General features: G+C 30.9%; 1 long non-coding RNA gene across 1 annotated transcript; it reads right to left on the bottom strand.

The window, feature by feature from the left end:
• Window positions 1-2,886: 2,886 nt before the first annotated feature.
• On the bottom strand, window positions 2,887-7,368 carry LOC147806952 (uncharacterized). Its single transcript, XR_015435781.1, has 5 exons — window positions 7,271-7,368; window positions 5,955-6,021; window positions 5,598-5,643; window positions 3,304-3,359; window positions 2,887-2,998 (listed from the first exon to the last, which is right to left on the bottom strand). It is a non-coding gene; the product is annotated as an uncharacterized LOC147806952 (long non-coding RNA).
• Between the last annotated feature and the right edge of the window lie 1,522 nt (window positions 7,369-8,890).

Genomic DNA, 8,890 nt, shown 5'->3' with positions numbered 1-8,890 from the left:
TGTGATCGTAATATTTACAAACAGTGTTCAAATGAATTTTCCTGATCCTTCGTTCCAGAAGGATCTCCAGGATCATGTGGTCTAATGGTGCACACTGGATATGAATAATTTAAGAGAATTCCTTTAGGAAATTTTAAGAAACTTTATTTTTACTTCTCATTACGGGTTCTTGGATGCAGGTGGCTCCGGACAGGTGGTGTTAACACATACGGGATCCCCAGGATAAAATCTTAGACAAGAAAAACTTTTCTTTCGAAAGAAGATGAATTCTATTTCTCAGAAAATAAGTCATCTGAGTTGTGCCGCATGCACAACCTGGCTGTAGAAATCGCACCAAATCATTGGCGACAGGAACACGTGCCAAGCCTCATCTTTTATATTAATGGAACGTGATAGTGTCTTGAAATTATTTTATTAGATTTTTGACTTAATGAGTCTCCATAATTATTTCTTGTAAAAAGAACAATCGCTGAGCAGGAATGCAAGAGCCTTGAAGTTATTAAAAAATGAGATCGATGCTTCTCTCTCACGGTGGCTTCCTCGACTGCCGCCAAGAAGGCACGCGGAAAGGAGCAAAGCGATACACGGTTAAAGTTAGGGTGGGGAAAATCGATAAGAAAAATTAGTTGATCAAGTTAAATGTAGGGAAAGGCTATTGCGGTTAAACGAACGGAAACTGAAAAAACTATTGAGGAGATGAACATCGACGCACGTGTCATGTAGCAACATCACAATATCCAAAAGTTATTTAGGGTGGTCTGTTTTTTATTTTGCTCACTGTACAGTTTAATTATAATTTAAGAAAGAAGAAATAATGTTTACCTGTATTAAATGGATGATAGTATAATACAGAATTAAGGCGATAATAGCAAGAAAATCGACTAATTCAAGAAGTGAAAAACCAGTCCACAATCCAAGGTAGCCACCTATTCTGCTTGCGATTTCAAGATACTGTTAAAAATAAAATATTCTTTATCACAATAACTTTAAATTGCGATTAATGTTAATATAACTTAAATTATAGCTGTTCCTAATGCAACATCGATATACACTGAAAAGCCAAAAAAAACTGGTATACTTGTAGGAAAGTCCGTATCGAAAGCCCACATCGATGATGTTTCGTTGAATGGTTCGCACGCTGACACTTGTTGATGGCCCAGCATTGAAATCTGCTGCAATTTGTGGAAGGGTTGCACGTCTGTCACGTTTAATGATTCTCGTCAATCGTCGTTGATCCCGTTCTTGCATGATCTTTTTCCGACCGCAGCGATGTCGTAGATTTGATGTTTTACCGGATTTCCGATACTCACGGTATACTCGTGAAATGGTCGTACGTGAAAATCCAAATTTCATTGCTATCTCAGAGATGCTATGTCCCATCTCCCGTGCGCCGACTATAACACCACATTCAAACTCACTTAAATCTGTATAACCTGGCATTGTTGCAGCAGTAACCGATCTAAGAACTGTGCTAGACACTCGTTGTCTTATATACGCGTTGACGATCGCAGCGGTGTACTTTGATTGGCTCCATACCCCTTTATTTACATACTCATGTCTGTACCAGTTTTTTGGCTCTTCAGTGCAAAACAAATGTATATTCGGTGATAATGGTCTGTTAGGATTGCCAATAACTCAAGATTACCATCTAGACGATTGACAAAAACGACACTAAGGCTGACTTGGCAATTTCAGACATGATCTCCCAATACTTTAACTTTTGAGTTAAGGATAATGAATGGACTTGACAATGCCCAATTGACAAAACGATCTAAATTATTGAAGGCGGTCCCAAGTATCTCCCAGTCATAAAATCCCACAATTTTGAAATTGTTATGATAGTTTTACAAGGGTAATTTGGTTGATTGGATTCATAAACAAAACACGAATGGTTTGAAATTGATGTAACGAATGGCTGGCCAAATGCAAACAATACGAAATTAACAACAGTTAGTTCAAATTTTTGCCGGTCTTTTCTTCAACGATGTAAAGTAAATCTCAATCTCGTGGAAAAAATGTGGCAGAAATTAGATAATTTCATACATTACAATACTAAATTAAATTACTACGCTAAATTACATTACTACATTACCACATTATAACATTACTACACTGAATTAATTTTATTATATAGTTGCTACCATTTTTCCTTTTGAGGTAAACTAAAGACATTTTTAAGAATAGATCTGTAGTTATCGCGCAGAAACTATAAGAAGAATTGACAAAATAACAATTATTTGAAAGAATTTTAGCGAATATATTACTTAAAATGTGTTTGTTTCTTAAACGAAATATTTTTACAATGAAGCCAGGAAATTGATTCTAATGCGCATTAAAATATGTGTTGTCAGTAAACAACAAAACAAAAAAGTATAAATAGAAAATGAAACTACAGCAGTGAAAAAGCAAATTATGAACAAACAAATGTAATTACATGCTCTGTAAAAAGTATTAGTTTATCTCAACACTGAAAATGATAACAACTATACACGCTCAACCACTTTTATTTCCACAATGGACTGACACCGTTCCCTGGACAGGTAACGAAACAGGAGAGTCATCAGAGGATTATAATTGTGATGGTATGACTTTAGATCATCCTCAAGAATTTTTCCCAGTCCGACTCCAAAAGTCCATTGTGCAGCGCTTATGCAACGTAGTTAAAGTACTACTGCAACAATAGCGATTAGTTAATTCCAGTAAATAAATGTAAAAGAAGTCATTTAACCCTTTACAAACTCATTATTTGATTTATTATATGGCGCTTGCCGAAAACAAACTATAACTTCTTTTCACCCATGGTTGATCCATGAATGTTTCTATCTAATAACATCAAAAAATAGGCTTTCATTGAAAAAAATATACATGTGTGTGACCGCAAAAGGGTTAAAAATATTCATTAAAATTTGTGATGTGACATACCTGTATTCTAGGAACAGAAACCACTTTCGTCAACGAGAATTGGTTAAACGTAATTGTTAGCGATATGTTGTTATACCTGCAAAAATTTACAAAAAGTTTTTAAAAGAAATATCTGTTCCGCAGTGTTAGTAAACAAAGCCAAAACAAGAATTGTAATAAAAAAATGGCTCCCTGTAAATAGAGGAAAATAATTTCTTTTAGCAGAAAGAGTTTAAATCAGCTTACTTTCAATATAAAATGATGTTTCGTAAACAATATCTTAGTGTTATATTGAATGCAGTTTAATCTAATTATATTTACAGAAACATCATTAAACCATTAAACATCATTTCCCAAGTAATTATTTTGATTAATAAACAACTTTTAAAAAATAGAACTCACATGCAAATCAGTTCTTCCAGATTACTTGTCATCACATCAAATGTCGATGAATTGCACTAAAAATGAAAAATTCATTTAAGCATTATAAATAGGTAATAACAGAAAAATTAGGTTGAATGAAATAATTATAAATTGTTGAAATGATACACTTATTTCCAAGTATTTCATATGGTTAACGATTTTTAATCATTGCCCTTATTACGTACTTTTAGGATCATTGATTATGAAGTAAAAAAAAGTAGGCATCTTGAATTAATGCTTAACTGATAAAAATAAAATGTGTATCAATATTTGATGAATTACCATTGCAGATGTAACTTGAAAGTGCTAAAAGTGCGAACCTTTTCTATTCCACCAAAAATCAAACATTTTCTAGGGTTTTCGCTCTTGCCTTTCTCTGAAATATTTTCTGCAGAGTTTGCTTCCATTTATCAAAATCTCGCCTTGTTTTCGGAATTTTTAATCATATTGCTACTTGCTATTTAATCGTAAGCGTACTTTCTTTGGACAAAATTTAAATCTTTGTAAACAGCTTAGTCAAATATTAATTTTTTATATACATATTTTGAATCATGTCTGAACGAATTCTAAAAATAAAAAAATAAAAAATAAACGTCAATTTTAAATTTATAGCATACAGACAAAATTACGATTAGGACCTAGTAAATAAATATACAAAACCTATACTTATTAGTAAAAATTTTATTTTAAACAAATAGTATTAAGAGTATTAGTATTAGTACTTGCGGATATAATCATGTGAGAGGATGACAAAATTATATATTTTCGTTGTTTTTTTTCTGGCTTTTTATAAATTTTTAAACTTTTAGTTATTTTTTTTAGACTTTAAAGATTTTTAAGTACTTTTCATAATAATTTTCCTTTTTTTTATTTCTCTCCGTTTTTTTTTTCTTTTTGGTTTCAACTTATAATATGAGTTCTATATACTTGTAGTTTTAACGCAGTTAATTAAACTTAATGAATCTTAAATTCTTAACTTTCCTTTGTAAATTTTCCTTAATAATCTTCACAAAATAATCTTATTCAAAATGTTTAAAGAAACAAAAATGCTACGTGATAAATAAAATTTTACTTATGTCAGAAATAGTACGATAAAGTAAGTTATTTATAGCTCTACGTTTTCATGGACTCGCTATATCTATTTTGTAGATTGAATCTTGAATCAAGAATTTGGCCAAATAGATAGAACAGATTGAATGAACTAGATAGAACAGTCTAGACTAGAGCGTTGTGTCTGATGCTCTAGTAGAGTTTCAAGCGTTATCACCTTATTGTAATCAAATTGTATTTAAAAATCAGAATTATTGTCAATCAAAATTTCGATCACTATTACACTCAACACTCAAGAAGTTTCAACACTTAAATTTTAACTGGAGTTGCATAAAAGCTAAAATTGTTTCCTAGAAATTGAAATCAAAATTTATTTCTATTTTTTTGACCAATCAAAAATTTAATCGCTTTTAAATTAAAAAAAATTATCTAACGTACATAAAACAAATAAGAATAAAATATTAAAATAAAATAAAAATTTTATCTTTGTTTTTTAAATAATTAAAAAGGAGAAAATTGCTTACATTTTCTCAAATATGAAGGAAAACTTTCGCAATAAACTCTTATCACCAAAAATTTCCTCATCCTTCAAACATGACATACCCTACGCCTATCCTTTTAGTAGTGACAAAAAAAAAGGAACCTCTGTAGTGCATTTAAAAATCATGTTTTTCAAAAATTTTTAATTTGGTTTAATAGCTATAAGACTTTTTTCGCGAAGAAGTTTTGTACGAAGAAGTTAGACTGAAAATTACACTTCTAAATTACATCGAAGTACCATTGAATTTGGGGTAAACAAGGGTATGCAAATTGTGTAGCGTTGAACTTTATTTATGCAAACGCGAGGGCGCTTGGGTAGCTTCATACATAGTTAGTCTTGTGTCTGTTCTTGCGCAATCAAATCTGTTTTCTACGTCAGAAGCTTTACTCATACTGATTAACAAAGGCCATAGTAAATGCTATCTATGCAATTACCACTACGCCTTTAAGATTGCATAAATGAGGTGCATCGCTTCACAATTTAAATTGCATTGCTTGTCCTTAATTTTATGGTACTTCAGTTTATTTTTAATGATAAATCATTTTCAAATTTTTGACAGTGTATCACGAAGAACTGTCAATCAAAAATTAGAGAAAAATCATTTTTACTATTTTATGCCTTCTCGTGGTGAAACCATTAAAAACGAATACAAACATTTCATAAACATATAATAATAACATACCGTTACTTGACCTTTCTTTACTAAGTTCGTTTCATACGTTCTTTCGCTGAAAATGAAAATTCACCATTGAACTAAATGTCCTTATTTTATTTCAATTCTATAACTATACAATTCTTACTTCGAAAAATTCAAATAATTACTTTATAAAAAAGCGACTTCTTAAAAAATAAACAAATTATTTCTTCGTGTCAGTATTAGAATTCTTAATTACACAAATTGCAATTAAATTAATTTAAGAAAATCCTAAAATATACCAATTTTAATAGTCAAAAAAAAACAAATATGAGTTTCATGCTAAGACCTTGAGTTTTATTCAATATGTAAGGCAAAAAGTAATAGCAAAATAAATCTACTTACAAACAAGGTTTTTTACCACAACGATTGTTGCAAAATTCTTCAAACTGTTCCAAATTGCGAACGGGAGCTAAAACAATATAATATAAAAAATAATATGTTAGTCAATTTTCAGATCTATTATTTTAAACCATTTTCGACTTTCAGAATATTGCGTTCGGAACAATTTTATGCAAAGCTATTTTCAAAGCAATATTCAAAAAAAGTTTAAAAAGAGCTAATTTTCTAATGATAATATAAAAATTCAAATCAGAGATCAAAGATAAATCGGAAGTCATTATAGAGAAATCTTCAGAGGAAGGCATTGGCCCACATTGGGCTGTCTGGCCAACTATGATGATGAAGATAAAAATTCATTACAAATTTAAATTAAATTTAATAAGTCCCAACAGTATGCGAAATACAATTTTCTTGGCATTACTCATTTAAGAGCAGATTTTCGAATCTCATTTAAGCAAGAACTAAGTGCAGAACTTATGATAGTCACAAGAGACTCGGATTAGAAGACCAGAAAGCCTTGAATACGCAGACTAAGTAGCGACACGACGCCATCTTTGTGACAGTAACTCTCAATGTATGATAGTTTCTATTCTTAAACGCCGCTTTTTACTGATCGATATTTTCCTGTTCTTAATGGTAACTTAATCTTTACTATTTATTCTTTTTTTCTCTCAGCTTTACAGAGCACGACATTATTTTAAAACTGTTCTATAGTTGGTTTCGGAAAACAGAGTGAATTAAAAGTGTTGCTATGATACCGTTAAAGGAAAAAATTTAAACCTTAATTTACCATCTTTTACGGCCGGGATAGCCTGGTTGGTAGGGAGCTGGGTCCATGTTCGAGAGTTCGTGGGTTCGAACCCCTCCGGCCGAAGACTCCTCGTGTAGTAAAGTGACTGGTGCAAGTTCAATCTGTCGAGTCCTCAATGTTCCCATAACAAATCAATACCTCTGGGGGTACTGGATTGGAGATCGGTCGTTCTCTGATTCAGGTGAGCATTACGATCTATGAATGGGTCCGCCCTATAAACGGGTGTGACGTATGGTGTGGCAGAAGTCAAATTCTTGGCCATAGATGGCGCCACTGGAAAACAAGAACTATCGCACCCACTCTGCCTAAAACAGGCATACGTCAACAACAACAACCATCTTTTACAAAAAGAAGTTAATTAAGACGTATTATCCGTTACAATGACAAATCAGAACTATCAAAAAGATTAATTTTTGAAATTGTGTTTAGTTTCAGAATTATGCATTGCTTTAGAAAACTATAAAGCAACTAAACTATTTATTTAAACTAAATTTAAATATACTCATACATCTGCACATTCTTTGATCGTGAGGTAATGGGAAGTTATTTGGCACGCAAACATTAATAGGTTTTAATTCATTCGAAATACAGTTGTAAAAACAATCCTGTAAAATAAGAAAACACATTTGTATTACTAGCATTAAACTCTCCACTACTGAAGAATAAAGGAATAAAGCAAAAAAATATATTTTACAGTTGCGAATTTCTACTTTACTGGCCATCAGTAATAATAAGAAAATAATAAGAATAATAATGGCAGGGGCTAATACATTTAGATACACATACGTGGACCTCAGAACATAAGTGAAAGAATAAGAATATTTCAAATGTTAAATTGCACCTAAAGTACGAACAAACAGGCATATATTATGGTTTATTTAAATACAATAATGATAAAATTTTATTATGATTTAAAAACAAAATAAACTTTTAAAAAATACAAAAAAATTTCTAAGCACATTGCTATACTGCTTTAAATATCAATTTCAAAACTATTTTAATTAAACTAACCGTGCAAAATAAATAATTATTGAAAAAAATTTAACATTATAATTATGAAAAAATATTTAATTCTTGGGGGTAGAATTTCAAAATTATGGAAAAAAAACACAAAAATTAAAAGTTATTGAATGTATGTTTGTCTCTTAACATAAAACAATTAATTAAAATATACATAAAAATTATTACTGAATTGATATAATCTCTTACATTCTCTTTAAATAGATATGTCTTATACTATGACATCTCTATTGATTGCTAAGCTGACATAAATTTTACCATACGATACTAAGGTACACGACGACGTTTTCGAGCACGTGGAGTCATTTTTCGAAAATCACTTCTGACTTTATGGGGAATTCTATCCGCATCTCTTTGAATCCCCAGAACGCTTAAATTTCCACGAATGTACAAAAATTAAATTTTCCTAAAATTCTGATAGTTTTCATTGCTATTTTTGCATTCGTCTAGTCGAATATAATGTTGACCTATGGAAAAACTTTCTAAAAACTATTTCTCTTGGAGTAATACTTCATGAGAAAGGTTCTGGGTTCGAATCCTGGGCAAGGCATGGATGCTCTTTCCTTCTCTGTACTATCTGTCTTACTGTGGGAGCAACGTTGACCCTCCTAAAATGGTGCCCCTGAAAGAGTGGTCAACAAATCTGCCCTTCAGATACCTGTATAACCTAGGTCATTCTCCAGGTGGGCATTGGAAGGAAAAAATATATATATCTTTGACTTGCTGTATTGTTAGATTTAAAAATAAAAAATAAAAATAAATTTAAATTTAAAACCCGTAAATTTTCATATGACACGTAAGCAACTTAAAAACTACTAAAAATATTTAATCGAAAATTATTTTGATTTCATAGCAAAACATTGAAATGCTCATAAAATTTGGTAGTATGCACCAAAGTAAAATATAAACATATGGACAATTCAAAAGAAAAAGTTTTCCTTGAAGACTATGACTTATTGAGATATGTGTGAATGCAAGTATATTACTTTTTAAAGAACTAAAATGAAGGGCTGTTTAAGGAATGAAACAAAATGATATTCCAGAAATTTAAGTTTACACTTGAAAATAAAAAAATTGACTACATATTTAACCAGAAAATTAATCCTTA

Source organism: Parasteatoda tepidariorum, chromosome 7 (assembly GCF_982258835.1).
Source record: "Parasteatoda tepidariorum strain Cologne lab strain chromosome 7, Ptep-v5.0, whole genome shotgun sequence".
Taxonomy (NCBI): Eukaryota; Metazoa; Arthropoda; class Arachnida; order Araneae; family Theridiidae; genus Parasteatoda; species Parasteatoda tepidariorum.
The sequence above is the reverse complement of the archived record's forward strand: the minus strand, read 5'-3'. Positions and strand labels throughout refer to the sequence as shown.